Source organism: Myotis yumanensis, unplaced genomic scaffold, assembly GCF_028538775.1.
Source record: "Myotis yumanensis isolate MYYU_CA2020_CCGP unplaced genomic scaffold, mMyoYum1.0.hap1 SCAF_6, whole genome shotgun sequence".
In the NCBI taxonomy this organism is placed as follows: domain Eukaryota; kingdom Metazoa; phylum Chordata; class Mammalia; order Chiroptera; family Vespertilionidae; genus Myotis; species Myotis yumanensis.
Genome location: NW_027223757.1, coordinates 43,900,744 through 43,915,839, shown reverse-complemented (window position 1 = coordinate 43,915,839; position 15,096 = coordinate 43,900,744). Strand labels below are relative to the sequence as shown.

General features: G+C 39.2%; 1 pseudogene; it reads left to right on the top strand.

Moving 5' to 3' along the window:
- The first annotated feature begins 873 nt into the window (after nucleotides 1-873).
- On the top strand, nucleotides 874-1,705 carry LOC139012841 (armadillo repeat-containing protein 1 pseudogene; annotated as a pseudogene).
- Nucleotides 1,706-15,096: the final 13,391 nt, after the last annotated feature.

Here is a 15,096-nt window from a genome sequence, read left to right as displayed (position 1 = left end):
AAATAAGCAATGGTTGGTTTAGGTTCACCTCCTATTTCAATGCCATTAAAAATGGGCTTCCTTCCCATCTCCAATCTGAAGACCCAGCTATGATTCCTTTTCTTATCTGCACAACAAAGTGCCGTGGTTTATGAGAGGAAGGGTTGAGGAGGCACGGGACTGTTTTAACACCAGTACTCAGTGCCCACATACATATTCCGATCTCTCTTCATGAGAAATGACTACAGCAATCTGGGGTGATATAACTAAAGTAGCCAACTGTGTGACTATTACATATGTGCCTCTCAGAAGCAAGAGGCCCAAGAAGCTGCGGTGGGGCAGCTTTCAGTGTACTTTCATGCTTGTCCCGTCCAGAACTTTGACCAACACACACAATGGATTGATTATAAGTGTGGCCCAGGAAGTGTCCACTAAACCTGTGGCATTTTCCGGCCATGCTGGTCACTGACAATATGTCACACTCGTACCTGTGAAGAAAGAGGGGGGTTTTGGCTCTCTCTTGGTCTCTTCTTTACTCGCTCTGGGAGATGCCAGCTGTTATACTGTGAACTGTCCTATGGAAAGGCCCACATGGCAAGAAGCTGGGGGAGGAGTCTGGCCAAAAGCCAGCAAGGAACTAAGGCCCTCTGTCCATCAACCTGTGAGGAACGGAATCTTGCTAGCAGCCACGTGAGTGCATTTGGATAAAGATCCTCTCCTCCTTGGACCTTTAGGTGACTGCAGCCCCACTGACCTCGATTGCAGCCTTATGAGAGACCCTGAGCCAGTGATACCCAGCTAGGCCGCACACGAATTCCTCACACACAGGAGCTTTGAGATAAGAAATGATTATTGTGGATTTAAGAAGATTTTGTTCGTGCGTATGGCTAGAAGATGAATTCTTCCTCCTCCACCGGGAGTGAAGAACTTCAGGCTCTATCGCTAGCTGACCAGCTATGGGATCGAGCAGCAGATCTACTAAATAGGAGAGCCATTACCCTGGTTTATTTTATTTATGGACTATCCCAACCCCCCTGTTGCCCACTAGGCTTTACTCACTCTTTGATGCTTGGCAGAATGCCGTGCTAACAGAAAAAAGATGGAAGGAGAACTGGGCATAATATTAAGCTTGCAAAATATTATGCAGAAAATTACAACTCTAGGAGAAACGAAATGTTGGTCTCTGAAATCTATGGCATTCCTCAATCTTCCAATATGGCACACAGTGAGAGTTTCAATGAAATGAATTCATGTGGAAGGAAAACTCGGGTTTTTTTTTTGTTGTTGTTTCTGGGAATTACAAACGTGTCCAAACAGTGGTTTTCCATATGGACGGTCTTGATGATACATCTCAGAGAAGTCTACCTGCAGAGGCTTTGTTAAAAATTAAAGGCATTATTAGTTTTACTTTTCAAATGGCTGTTCAAAGGTGTGTGGTGCGAATCCATTCAGATTTGAGAGCAGAGCCTTCGGCGTCAGCAACAGCATCAGTGGAGGTTATGAAGGCTGGGCAGGTGGTGGGACGTAGAAGCAGAGAGGAGATGTTGGTCCCTTCAGGGGTAAGGCTGTGGAGGTAAAGCAGAGCTGCTGGATGACCTGCCGGCCTGAGGGTCAGAGCCCACAAAGGAGGAGGAGGCAGCAGTGTGGGGTCGGCTCCCACCCAGAGGGTGGGGCTAGCTGGCTGAGCACAGCCAAGAACTTCTTTTTTAAATTCTTTATTGTTTAAAGTATTACATAGAGTATGACATATGTCTCCTTTTTTCCCCATTGGCACCCCCACCTCCCAGCACATGCCCTCACACCCCTAGTGTCTGTGTCCATTGGTTATGCTTATATGCAGGCATACAAGTCCTTCCGTTGATCTCTTACCCCCCCTCCCCCTCCCCTGCCTTCCATCTGAGGATTGACGGACTGTTCGATGCTTCCATGTCTCTGGAATACTGCGCTGCTGTAGAAAAGAAAGAACTCTTTCCATTTGCAAAGGCATGGATGGACCTAGAGAGCATTGTGCTAAGCGAAATAAGCCAATCAGAGAAAGAAAAATATCACATGATCTTGCTCATTTGTGGAATATAATGAACAACGTCAACTGATGAACAGCTGAGAACTTTTTATCTAGATGGTTTTATTGATGACTTCTATTTTGGGCGCAAGAACTGTGTGAATGAACAAGTGGCCAGTTTTCCCTTGTTGTGGTGAATTGTCAAGTGCAACTTACACTTGAAAAGTTTTTAGATTGCACAGTTGGGTGTGCTGCATTTTATATTTTATTGGGCATTTTGCTCCACTAAGCGGTAAAAAGGACAGAGGCTACAGGTGGGGTTGCTTTATTTATGAAGGTCTAATGGAGCAGTTCAGGCAACTGCAACATCATTTTTTGAAATACATTGTAAGATAATAAAAGTTGACATAATTTTTTAAAAAAGAAACAGGCTTTGGGAGCAATTTGACATGACTAGGTTAAATTAACAGCCAGAGAATACTTACTGCATGCCAGGCATTATCCTGTGCATTATAAATACAACTCACTATCACTCAGAATAACCCTGAAAACTGGCATTACTATTGTCCATATTTTTAAAGTGAAGAAACTCAGTCTGAGAGGTTGAATAACTTGCCCAAGGTCACAGCAAACTAAGACTTGAACTCCAGAGTCCATGCTTTTAACCACGTCTCGAAGCTGGAACAGGAGCCCAAGCTCCCTGCTCCATAACTAGTGTCGAGGGTTCCTGTTTGTTCATAAAAATTAAAAAGTAAACAAATAAGGTAGACAGGGTAGCAGATTGTCAGGTGCTCACATGTCTGAGCAGTGACAGACAGGCAGACATTATAGGGTGATAGGAATCATAGGAATGTGCAAAAACTGTTGGAAAATGCATTTGAGGGAGCATTTAGTTCAGACGGGGTCTATCCATTAAAAAAAGTAATACACTTGGATTCCATTTCATTAGAAAATCTAGTTGTATATGCCCCTGCTTTATTGCAAGCATTCTTATAACCCGTGGCATGTGTGCACAAGAAGTAATTTCAAGTATCAAATCAGATCATATCAGCGCTGCCCTTAGCTCCTGTTAAGGTATCACAGGATCAGAGCCCACAGCAGCAAAACACAGGTTTCCAGAGCTTGAGCAGCAACCAGGGCCAATATGGGGGATTCAATGGCCTCTCTGATGTGGCCTTAGCCATTAGGCATCTCTAGCGCAGCCTTGGCTGCCAGAGGGTTTGGCTGGCGCTCTGATTACCTCAGAGATCCTGCTAGGCAGCAGCGCTGCTGTCCTGCCCTGGAGGACTGTGAAGGAGGGCAGCGCCTTCTCTGCCTTGCAGGGACCGTCTCTAGGGCAGATGTCACCTACAGCCTATGAGAAAGGCCCCACAGGGAGAGTGATGCCAGGGGAGGTGTCTGGGGAAGATGAGTTGTGGGGAGGAGGATGGGATGGATGCAGACTCAGGCAGCATTTGCAGCTTCTGCTTGGTCCTTGATTCCCCTGTGCGGAGGTGATTCGCCCTGGGTAGAACTAATTTCCCCATGCCCTTTGCCCGCAGCACCTCCGTGATGTTTGTAGGACCCGCCCTGCCTTCCCAGACACAGAGAAACCCCTAAACACATGGCTGTTTATTAACTGAACGTCTTGTTGCCTTTTAAAAAACATGCCACGTGTATACAATGAAAAAACAATGATGTTATAGGTGAATGACATGGAAACTTATTCACTGTACATCATCGAGTGAAAAAAAAAGGGTTATAAAATAATATGCACCAAATCCAATTTAATAGCTAGTTATATTCATATAAAAAAAGGCAGAAATGGACACAAGGATGTTTACAGGCATTGCAGGTAATTTTCTTCCTTTTGCTTATCTGTACTCTCTACAAAGACTATGTATTATTTAATTAAAATTTTAAAGAGTTATTTTATGTTTTTCTCAGAATGTGAGAGATTATGGAATAGGTGATACTGGTAACGTATTAGTGATTTTTTTAAAGTGCTAATTTTATTGAAATAGAAGGTGTTTCCCCCAAAATTTATATACACTTTAATAGCTGTTTCTATTACATTTTGAAAATGAAAGGTATTTTAATAAACTCTGCCTTTATAATTATTCAAAATGTGTGTACATTTTTGGGGGGTTGAGGAATAAGACATTCATGTCCAGGGGAAAAGTATGTTGATGGCCAAAATCAAATGTGAGGTGGTTATTGTCATTCAGCATATCCCCAGAATTCAGATTTTAGAACTTCCCTGCCATTTATCAAATCCAAATCAGAGTATCCCAAAGCAGATCCAAAGGGACATTCATAGATTTTAGAAGACAAAAAAATGGGTGGTGAAATTAATTTGGAAAACGTTGAGCTAAACAACATTAAATGGGCTTCTTTACCACAGGACTTCTCAGAGCCTTCATTATGCTAATATGCATTGTAAATCTCCTCCCCTTCACCCCCCTCCCCCTCGCCAACCCCGCAAATGTTAGGATCTTGAAAGAGTCTATGAAGCATGTCAAAACTTCATATTTATCCATGGAATCCTTTTGTGCCAAAACATCACACAGAGCCAGGAATTAGAACAACACACTTAGGATAATGCTGTTCTAAAGTAGTACTCTAGAAACACATTTAAACGTGTTCTTTTTTTCTCAGGAGAATTTTAAAAGACCATTCAACAAATATAAACCTATTATTTTCACCAAAATACTACCTAATTTCAATCACTGTGACATTGGTGAGGACATTAAATCAATTCTGCCAGGTTGCCTCAAAGAGCACCAAAGAGTTTCATACCAGTAAACAAATGTCTGAACTTCAACCAGAATCTGTGAAATCACTTTCCCATAAATGGGACCAATCTGTAAACAAAATGCGTGCACCTGTCGTTGCCATTCATATTGGCAATCACAGTTTATAAGTTAACACACCATGAAAAGCTTTATTCATGTTCATATGGTGTGAACATTGCAAGAACAACTTCAGATTGATTACCTTTTTAAATACAAAGCAATTGAATTTTACTGCGGACAGAAAGGAGAATTTATTCCCATGCTGTGCAACTTCTGGAAATAACGGTCCTGAAATATGACTTAGGGAAAGTGGCTGGGGCCCTACTAGGTCCTCAAGATGCAGAAGCACGTTAACTGGCTGTACTGCACTCTGTAATTCCTCTGGGTCAGGTTCTTCTCCCAGCAGAGCCTTTGGAGGATCTCAAAGGTAGACTTGACCCAACAGTGTAATTCTTGTCCCTGGCTTTACTCAGAGTTTCCCCCAGGATATGTATAATGCAAGGATTTTTAGAACAAAAAGTTGAGCAGTTAAGACAATTAATCATCACTTTCCTCTCACCACCTCAGGAACAGACCTACCAGTTGAACATGTCTCAGAATCCATTTAGGTAGGTGTGGGAGGAACTACTGGGATTGAGTCTTTTTTTTCTTTTTTCTTGGAAGTATCATTTTATTTCACACCAAAATAAGCTGATTAGTATGTAGAAAAGCAACGGTCCCTTAATTTCCACAAATGTGTTTTGATTTTTTTATTCTAGGCACCAAGTTCCTTCTTGCATACATTTAACCACAGCCCACCCCACCACGGGTACGTTCACTAGGTTGAGGGGTTGGAGGGGTGTACTTCTCCCTGGAATCTTGCTTACATTTGCATGTGAAAAGAAAGAGATGCTTTTGAGTAATTAGTGATCTGAAATTCTGCACCATGAGGAAAAAATTTGCTTTTGGATATTTATGGGGAGAAAAATCCATATGGGCAATGAATACAGTATTGATGTGTTGGGAAGCAGGGATGGAGGGGGGTGTCGTACCCACTATATTGAATTTCAGCACAACAATGGTAAGATTCATATTACCACTTTCTTATAAATAATAGATACTATGGAAAATAGAACAAAGCTGTTGTTTCACAACTTAAATTTCTTATATTAATTCTATGATTTTAAAAAAGCCCTTTCTTTTTGACCTGATATTTTCATGCCATATTGAAGAAACTCATGATCAATATGTATTGATTTTATCACTAATTGCATTAATTTTGCTTTAGAAATTAGAAAGGCTTTAATGAGAATGTGAAGTCACTTCAAGATAGTGCATTACAGGCAGGCTAATTTGACTGGACTCTGTGCATCAGATTATTTCATTATGAACCATCAATTACCATACAAACGGATGAGATAAATAGCTTTTCTCTGAGCAGATTTACATTTTTGAATTCATCCATAAATTTCAAGAGCTTAAGTTAATTTACATCCTATGACCATATTTAATATACAAATAGTTCAATCATGAATGCATTATCTGTATAAACCCTTACTCCAGCCTTTCACATTATATTTTGCACAACACTGGAGACACCTTAAAGAATATTTTTGTTAAAATCTTTCATACCATCACTTAGCAGTTAGTGCAATAATACCAAGAAACCAAGATGTATGATGTTGTTCAAGATTTATAAAATCATAAGTATATGAAATAGTCAAGCTGGTTTTGAAATTGAGTGCAGATGTCAAAATAACATCCCAAGAAACAAGAGACCACAGAGGTTTTTAAATTCTGTGAGTGTATTTCTGCTCTTCTTAGAAACCTACCTGTTAAACAGAATTAAGTAAAAAGACTTCAGAAGAAGAGTTCTCTACAGTAAAATTCTATGTAATTTGGTCTGTGGGAACATAAGTAGGGTGGTATTGTGGTATATGGGAGAAATGTGGCCAGAGGCAAAAGTGGAGGAAAATTTAAGATGTCCAAAATTCTGGGGTATCTTGAAGAAAATAAATGTATCAAAATAAAATCCATAAAACATTTTGCAAATAAATATTTGAAAGTTCTCTCAGAATGTTTATCCACACTAAAGAAAATGAAATAGCTAACACTAATGGATACTTTATGTGGCCCAGTGAAGTTCTGATAATGAAGATGCTTCTTTTTTTTTTTTTTGGCTATTTAGTATTTAGTGATAAAATGATGGGCACAAAACCTTGGCACCTAATCTCCACCATTATTATTATTATTATTATTAAAAGCTTTAGAAAATAGTCCAAAGGTTGACTTTAGATCCTCATTCATTATCTTGTTCACTATAAACCCTATGACATGTTATCCAAAAAAAAATCAATGAATTGTGAACTTATCACATATTCTGGGATAAAGTATATTTCACATGCAAAGACATTATGAGAGAATGTTGGAGGTGACAAGCTCACTAGAGATCACCAAGCCCCTGGCATTGAATGTGTGGTCATAGCTTAGCACCTGGGAGTTAGTGTGGGCTCTCGGTCCTCACTGTAGACTTACTGAATCCAAATCCGAATTTAATATGATCCCCTAGGCAGTGGTTCTCAACCTTCTGGCCCTTTAAATACAGTTCTTCATGTTGTTACCCAACCATAAAATTATTTTCGTTGCTACTTCATAACTGTAATGTTGCTACTGTTATGAATCATAATGTAAATATCTGATATGCAGGATGGTCTTAGGTGACCCCTGTGAAAGGGTGGTTTGACCACCAAAGAGGTCGCGACCCACAGGTTGAGAACCGCTGCCCTAGAGATTCATGTACACCCTAAAGTTTGAGAACACTGGTCTAATTTTTCATCATCTTTTTTTCAAACATGCAACTAAGACCCCCCGCCCCCCCCCAAAAAGCTTGAGAATGTTCAAGGTAGCAAGAATAAACTCATATTTCTCCAATGCTGAAAGCTATGGCTAAAGTAGGTCTATAAGGGTCACAGTTAACTTTGTTGGTTGGTTGGATACTGGCTGAGCTACCAACCAGCTTTGGGAATCACTTGCTATTGTCAGAAAGAGCATGTTTGAGAGCTTGTTGATGGATTAGTATCTGTGTGACACCAATCCAAACATGATCATTATGAATTTCCACCCAGAATCATTGTATCAATCCCAGACCATGAGCAACTGCCAGTATCCTACCTTCCACTTTGAGCCACTTTCTATACAGAAAATGCAAAATATACTATAAGGGGGAACAGTTGTATCCTAGTTTACCTAGTTACAGAACAAAGTGTGAAAATCAAACGTGATATACTTGTCAATATTTCCCACATAGAAATGAAAACAACAAAGGAGGTAATAAGTGGAGGAATTTTTAGTGTGGCTACTACTTACAGCTGAGTATGTGTAAGGCAAGCAAACAGTGGCCCCGTATAGACACAGCTGAGGACACTTAATTAGTGACAATTACAGCATTGTTCCAAGTGGCCTGCAACCTTGCTCTTTTCCTTTAGATAAACTCTTTTAAGTAAATACAATGTCAAGAAAATGGACAAGCCCTTTGACTTGCTAGAGAATCATGAAAGTGGTATATTCTTTTATCAAGTGAAACGTGACTTTTTCAATGGACTTATTTATTAAGGGACATTAGACCTAACATTTGCTAAAAATTTATACAGCTTACAGTCTGCATATTATTTATTACTATAGTTATTTAGTGTTAAAGGTGCCACAATCAGTCTTTTCTTTAAAAAAAAAACAACTTATGCTAATAATTATCACATACCAACTCTTATGGTTAGAGCCTTTCAAAGAATAAATACCTATAAAAATGTTTTTGAGAAATACTTTTTCCAACTCACTGATGTTTAATCATTTATAAAAGTATAAACAATTTGGGTGCTTTGCTAATTACCATTTTAAGTGAGAATGGAGTCCAGGAAATGTTTTGCTAGAGCATAGTGAAACCGACGTGCATCACCCAAACGCCTGCTGAGCTCAGGTCTGGCCCACATGGATGTGATCTTATGTGGAGAATTTAACAGGTTATATGTGCATTTATATTAAGACAGTGCTTTTATCTCACATGAGAAAAGGTATGTTAAAAAATAACAGTAACAGGCAGTTACAGTTGTGGGCAGGAAAGTGTGAGATAGAACAGTCAGATTGCACAGGCTTTACTAAGAAATTTCAAACGTTAGTCAAAGGACTAATTAAAGTAACTTTTAAATACAAATGAATGACAAATATGTATGTACTTTTAATTAAATTCAACATCAAATCATGAATATATATCTTTAAAAGCTACTTTCAAAAACTGTTCTTTTTCCATTCTGCCAACACTGAAGATTAAGACTGTTCTCAATAAACAGAGAGAGGCCATACCAATTTTCTTTTCTAACTTTGCAGTTTGCATTTACTGCTTCACATAGCCAAAAATAAATGTTAAAAAATTTGCAAACGAATGGATGAAGATATTTGCCTATGACATGTTTAACACATGAACTAACAAAACAAAAACAAACTCATAGATACAGATAACAGAATGGTGGTTAAAGAAGGCTACATGGGTAAAGGGATCAAATATACAAGGGTAGGCACAAATAGGTTTACAGTAGTATGGGAAACAGCTTATTTTTGTATCACTTATTAATTATTATATTATTTATTTGTAGTACAACTGTAAACCTACTTTTATTCACCTCTAAATGGTAACAGACAGAAAACAGACTTTTGATGGTGAGCCCAAAAGAGAGTATAAAGGCATTAAATTGTAATGTTGTACACTGGAAATTTATATAATGTTATTAACCAATGTAACCTCAATAAAAATAAATAAATGAAAAGAATTGTCCAATTCCATGATTTCCCAAAGACATTCCAGTAATTCTCTTTTAAAGACAAACACATAGCCCTGGCCTTGTGGCTCAGATGGTTGGAGTGTTGTTCTGTATCCCAAAAGGTTATGGGTTCAATTCCTGTCAGGGCATATACCTAGGTTGCAGGTTTGATCCTCATTTGGGGCATGTAAGAGAGACAACTGAGATCTCTCTCTTCCTCCCTCCCTCCCTCCCTCCCCCCCCCCCCTTTAGGTCATTAGATGAGAATTAACTTTAAAAAAGACAAAGACCTGAGTGTTTGCTATTCTGTATTGGGATTGGGATGGGGGAGGCAGCATTCATTTGCTCTGATCCACTTAGCTGCTCTCTCACAGTTCTTTTGAGAGCAATGGCATAAGAAGGGTTCTAGCTCATACTGGTCCCTCTGAAAGTTATTCTAGCCTACTTCACTAATCAGTCTCAATCAATCCACCAAAATTCATTAATTCCTTATTTTCCCTGCTAGACATTTTATGTTTAGCTGTATGGATTTTTCAATGAACAATTATCTTACTATCTGTTAAAGCACTCAGAAATGTGCACCTGAATTTCTTTGCTATCTATATGTCTATATCTATATTTATATCTATCTATCTATCTATCTATCTATCTATCTATATATATATATAATCTATCTATATATCATCTATCTGCACACACACACACCCTGGCTGGGTAGGTCAGTTGGTTAGAGCATCGTCCTAATGTGCTAAGGTTTTGGGTTCAATCTATGGTCAGGGCACATAGAAGAAGCAACCAATGGATGAATGCATCAATAAGTGGAACAACAAATCGATGTCTCTCTCTCTCTCTCTCTCTCTCTCTCTCATTTTCCCTCTCTCTAAAAGCAATAAATAAAAATTATATATATATTGCATTGCACTCACTAAGTTTGGTTAAAAGTGTGAACTGAATGACTGGGGAGTTTAGGGGAGCCAACTTTCTCTGGACACATGCTAACTTTTCCCCAAGTCCCTCTGTCACTGTGCCTCTGTTCCCCCCTTTCCTTCTCGGCGACCATTTGAGACACCTCTCAAAAGGGAAGGCTGACTAGACCTGCCTCAGGTACAGTGTGGTGCTGTGGGGTTTTTTTACATACACTTAATTAAGCCCTCAGCATACTAGATTTTAAAGATTTAATCACTAGTGTTGAGATATCTCAGCCATCTCTGTATCTATTTACCTCACAGCAAGGTGTTTTTATTAAAAGGACAAAAATATAAAAGGCATTTAAGATATTTGGATTCCTATAAATCTAATTGCTAATATGGTCCTTAATTGTTCTGTACTGAAATAATTTCAGGTTAGCAGAATAAGACCATATTTTCCTGGTACCACTGCCCCATATGACCAAGTCATTTCAAAAGATAATAATCAAAGAGAATGTAAATGGGTTGGGGCATAGTCCTTAGCTGGGAAAGTTTGAACAAACTTAATTTAATCTCTTTAAGCCTCTTTTTTCTCATTTGTGAAATGGGAACAAATAACTGTGGCCTATTTCATTAAGATTGTGAAACAAGTGGGAACATATTTGTAAAGCTGATCACAGTCCATGACATAAATTCTTAACAAATATAGCTATTACTAATCTCATTAGCATTATCATTATAAATTAAACTTTGTCCATAGCTTCTGATACACTTTGGAAAAGCTCAAATGAATACCTTTACTAATTCTTTCATTCAATACACATTTATCTGGAACCTGGTATATAACTCTTTAGGTATTTAACAATCTCTTCTGGGAAGCTAGTACAAAACTAGGTGCTGTAAGAAATAAGATATTGTCTCAGCCCGCAGTGAGTTTATAATCAAGTTATTACATAGGAAACATATACAAATAGCTATCTTATAAGGAAGAAGGCAAAAGACACCATGTGACTGACTTATAAGACCAACTTTATCAGTCCTGCAGCCAGCAGTGCTCACAAGAAACAAAAGGCCAGGCATTTCCTCCTCCTTAGCCACCTGCGTCAATACCACTCACATGCCACCTGCAGGTGGGGGGATGGAGCCCTCAGCCCCTCCAGCTCTCCGCCTCCTGCAGAGGGAAGTGGAGCCACAACACTGCACAAGCACCCTGACCGATGCATATCTTCTATTTGTTGGCTTTTCCAGGAAATGCGATGTATGTGAAAGGAATCTGCTTTCATTTGGGGTGTTAGCCATTGGACGTGAGGGAGTAGGCAGTGTTTGAATTATTAAAGGAATAAGAATACAAGTTAATTTCCTCCCAAACTGTGTCCAAGCTTCTTTTCTTTAACTTGGCACAGGACTCCAGGTCATGCCAGGCACACACAAGAACATGAACATAAATGCTTTGCTGGTGGTGATGACTCCCTTCTGGTCTCACAGAGGAAAGACACTAACACTCAAGAAAGCCTTTAGGACTTTATTTGTGTGCAACTAGATTTTAAAAATTCAATCTGAATAGCCATTTAATGAATTCAGAGAACAACTGAAGTGACTTTAAGCTTTAATTTTACTGCTCTGCTAACATATAAAGAAATAGACAATTGCAGCCTTTTAAGGACTGGAGATAGGCCCCCTCCCACCTGTGATCACCTTGCAATTAACAATCAGTTCACAAGAAAGGGGTTCTCCAAATAATGCTACATTAACTCCTCATTAACAGTACAATCTCACTATCCCCGACGTATTTATGAGAAGCACCGAGAGCATGTCCTCAAGCCCGGATTCTGCCCTCAGCGACCTGAGGTCTTGGACCCAGGAAAGCCCGGAGTCTCTGGAACTCGGCCATTGCATCTGTACAGCCGGGTGGGGCTGAGGTGCCTGTCCCGCAGCTGCACCAGCGGCAGGACGGAGAGTGAAACTTTCCCTGGAAGGTTGTCTGCTCTGTGCCCACTGCTCGCTTGACTCTGCCTCCTCTGGCTTAAACCATGGTAAAGCCACGTGGGGCAGGTGGCTCTCCAAGGCTCCTCGCAGGCCAAGGAGAGAATGATGGGTTTTCAAATTCCTCACCACCAGCAGAGGGAGTGCAAGTGCACAGCAAGTGAATTCTAACAAAATGCAGACTATCTTTTCGTTCTATTTCATCCAAATAAACTCTGTTGGGTGTGTCTGGGTGAAGCAATGTGACGTGTGTGATAAATTTATCTCTTCATGTTTGTGCGTGGGAGATCAGAATTAGTGAAGACCTGGAGGGGAGGGGTATGGGCTGGGAGGAGAGAGGGAATGGGGGAAATGGGAGATATCTGTAATACCAGCAACAATAAAAATTATATTTTAAAAAGCCACAGGAGGAAAGAGAGAAGGCCCACCTGCCCCCAATATTCTACCTTATAAAGAGGAGCCAACAGGTGCTGTGGTTGCAGGGAGGGGGTGTCAAGCTAGCTGGGCACAGAACTCAGGTCTCCTAATAGAGCCCCTATTTTATGATTTTACTTATTCACACGAAAGCAGGTTTAGGAATAATTGATAGTCACAGAGTAACCAGCTGTGCTCTCTGCTGCCCCTCCTCACCAACTCCTCCCTCTGGCTAACTAGTCCCCCACCCCCAGCTCCACTTTCCATGAATAGAACATGCTTCTTGGTCTCAGGTCTCAAAGTAAATGCCAAAACCTTTCAAAAGGCCAACACCTAGAGCCTGTGTCACCCCTCTGCTCTCACACTCATTATGCTGCAGCCCCACTGGCCTCTAGCCATTCCTCAGGCATGTCAAGTTCATCCCATCTCAAGGTCTTTGCACTTGCTCTCCCTCCGCCTAGAACATGACTCCCTGAGATTGCTAGAGGGCTCACTCCCCCTTCTAGTTGTCTCACAAATGTCACCTTCCCTGACTCTAATTTTCATTGCAAATCATTCCTTGCCCACTTTCCTTCCTGCTTTATTTTTCTCCATCTGACATACTGTATTGTATGTCTTACTATCTGTTTGTTTTCCGTCCTAATAAGCATAGGGATTTCTGTCATTTTGTTCACTGCTATTGAATAAATAAGCGAGTGAATGAATGAGTGAATACGTTTTAAATCTAGTTATACATACAGCATTCAAAGGAAAGAAAAGCAAGTTTTCTCTAACGAAAGTGACATTATGTGCCCATTGTGATTCTTTCAGCTCTACCTAAAAATAATTTGCTTTAATCATTTAATCAAGGTTGCTATATTGATTGAAGTTCTAATTATTTGGCTCTGAGAGCAGGTGTGTTCATAACTTTTTCATATTGTCAGAATTGTCAGTTCCTTAGTAAGATAATGCTCCAGTCACCTCCTTCTACCATGACATCGAATTACCTCTCTTGGGGTCTCACATTCCTTTGTGAAAAGCTAACATTAGCTGATATATACCACTCATTCAGTCTTTGCATGTTTGGTATGTGTGACCAAATGCCCTTTAATATGTTCCATACTAATATTATATGAATATTAGTGAATAGTCTAGCACAAGTTTCTATGGGGCCTCTTAAGTAAATATGTGTTTAGTTGGTTATGTTTTATGCATATTTAGAATTTGTTTGCATTATCCAACTTCACATGTATTATTTGCTGGGAATATTTAGCTTTCTGCCACTCCATTTAATTCTATGGACAAATCCACATATGTTTTACAATTTGCATAGCATTTCCACTAAATCATCCGAATGTCTGGTATAGTTATCTTTTTTTTTTTATGAGGTGCTTAACTGTAGCTAGGCATTTACTTAATCACTAGTTTTCTCACTGAAGACAAGTATCTGCTAAAAAATAAAAAATAAAGATCTGCCCTGGATCAGTTGTTTGGGTATCGTCCCATGTACCAAAAGGTTGCCAGTTTGATTACTGGTCGGAGCACATGCCTGGGTTTCAGGGCTCAATGCTTAATAGGGGGGCATGCAGGAGGCAGCCAATCAATGTTATACTCTCACATCTATGTTTATCTCTCCATCTCCCTTTCTCTCTCTCTCAAATCAATAAAAGTTAAAAAAAATCTGCGAGAGTCCCCAGAAAACAAGCAAGCTCAACAAAGAAATTTGTAGTAGACTTTTCCTTAAGAAAACATTAATGTATCAAAAACAAGTAAAGCATAATAATTTCTTGAAAGTTTTCTTTGCTTCCCTCCCCAGCTTATAAAAAGAAACCCTTCTCATATATAGCGGTCATAATGAAACCTAATTGCATAATTTTCATAATATCGTTCTCAATTTTAATTGAAAAAATTAAACTTATTAAGTATTTAATTGCTTTCCATTTTCACATTTAAAAATCTGGTTATTTTAAAAACTTAAGTCTGAAGAACTAAAATGAAAAATAATTTAGAAGCAAAGGGTGTGGATGAATGGTTATATTTTCTTGTTCAGTGTCTCATGGGGGTTTAGAAATAATTATGTTTATTTGTTTTTCCTACGTGAGGCTAACATACTTGACCTATACCATAAGCCATTATATCCAACTAGTTTGCTGGTTTGTTTGCAGACTATTTGATTATGTTCTTAATTTTTTTCATTAAAATCTTTATGAAGGCTAAGTGGCAATTTTATGGTGGAGAAATAAAGCAATGCAAATCACTATGATATA